Source organism: Arachis duranensis, chromosome 7 (genome assembly GCF_000817695.3).
Source record: "Arachis duranensis cultivar V14167 chromosome 7, aradu.V14167.gnm2.J7QH, whole genome shotgun sequence".
NCBI lineage: Eukaryota > Viridiplantae > Streptophyta > Magnoliopsida > Fabales > Fabaceae > Arachis > Arachis duranensis.
The window spans coordinates 56329449-56331209 of NC_029778.3; positions in this window are offsets into that span (position 1 = coordinate 56329449).

Below are 1761 nucleotides of genomic sequence, written 5' to 3' on the forward strand. Positions count from 1 at the left end.
AACCACTATATATATATATATATATATATATATATATATATATATATATCACACAATAAAAAAATTTTTGAATTTCTCATTACAACTTTTATATTATTTATAAAATTGACACCACTTGGCTAAAAGTAAATTTTTCATATAAAACTTGCACATCCGAAAAACGATAATAAAGCAAACTTCACTTTGTCACATGATGAAAACGTTTTACACATGTCATCTATCTGAAGAGGACAACAAGGCAGAAAGAACGAGGTCCATCATTCACCTTATTCTGTCAGATGCAGGCTATAATTAGGCAATTATCAAAATTTTCATTATAGCAGTCTTTACTAGGTAGTTAATCAAGAAACAAACTGCAAATAGAAAATGAGGATAAAAGCATCTTTAATGTTTGGTGTTCATCCCTGGTTTAATATTTAAAGTCAGGCCCAACAACAGAGGAAGCCCAAAACATACAAGGCCTCCATGTCTGACTTATGCTATCCGATTTCCTGACAAGAGTGTAACTGCCTCTACAGCTGGTCCCATATATTTAAAATATGAGATCATAACAACCTAACAAACCTTTAGATAAAAGGGAAAAAAATAACTACTATACAAGATATGAGGGGAGGTTACAAAGATAACCCTAGGTCACTTCTACAACTATAAATACTCTCTCCATCTCAGGTATTTTTCGAATGCTAATCTACATAAAACTTGCCTAAAACCCTTGCTAACTTAAGTATCAGAGTCCCTTGCAGGTACTACTCCCCACCTTCTCCAAGACGTCAGATGATGGTACCTCAGCAACCCAAGACATCAGACATCACCCACAAAGAAACTTGGACTTCATGTTTAGGCCCAAATCATACCGGTTCTAGGTAAGTCCCGAAACATTGGCGCTTTGTCGGGGACTTGGAAATCAACGCTGCACAATGACGAACGACATCCCAGAACACAGAATTCTGAATCCAAAGCTCACGAAGAAGAACCACATAATGATGAAGGTGCAATCATCATACCTCCTCTACCTAACAGGGGAAAAAGGTGTGGCTAGAGACATGCATCATGTAGATCATGAAGGGCATATGTGTAAGAACTGGCTTAACCGCTTTAATAAAATAATCATTTTTGAGTTTCCGGAGTAGATTCAAAATTTAGAAGTTTTAATTTGAAAATATAAAGGTGAAATTTGATTTCAATGAATTTCTTTGAGTTGGAAAATGTGTCTTTTTCGAAAAGTATTTGTAAAAATGTGTATCGGTGCTTTAGCTGATGGTGCACGAAATTGCAATCACACTTTTGCAATTTCGCGCAACTAACCAGCAAGTGCACTGGGTCATCCAAGTAATACCTTACGTGAGTAAGGGTCGATCCCACGGAGATTGTCGGCTTGAAGCAAGTTATGGTTATCTTGTAACTCTTAGTCAGGATATCAATAATTATCAGGGTTGATTGTAAAAAGCAAAAGAACATGAAATGAGTACTTGTTTTGCAGTAATGGGGAACAGGTTGAGGTTTTGGAGATGCTCTGTCTTCTGAATCTATGCTTTCCTACTGTCTTCTTCTTCAAACACGCAAGGCTCCTTCCATGGCAAGCTGTATGTAGGGTTTCACTGTTGTCAATGGCTACCTCCCATCCTCTCAGTGAAAATGTTCAACGCACTCTGTCACAGCACGACTAATCATCTGTCGGTTCTCAATCAGGTTGGAATAGAATCCAGTGATTCTTTTGCGTCTGTCACTAACGCCCAGCCTTCAGGAGTTTGAAGCTCGTCA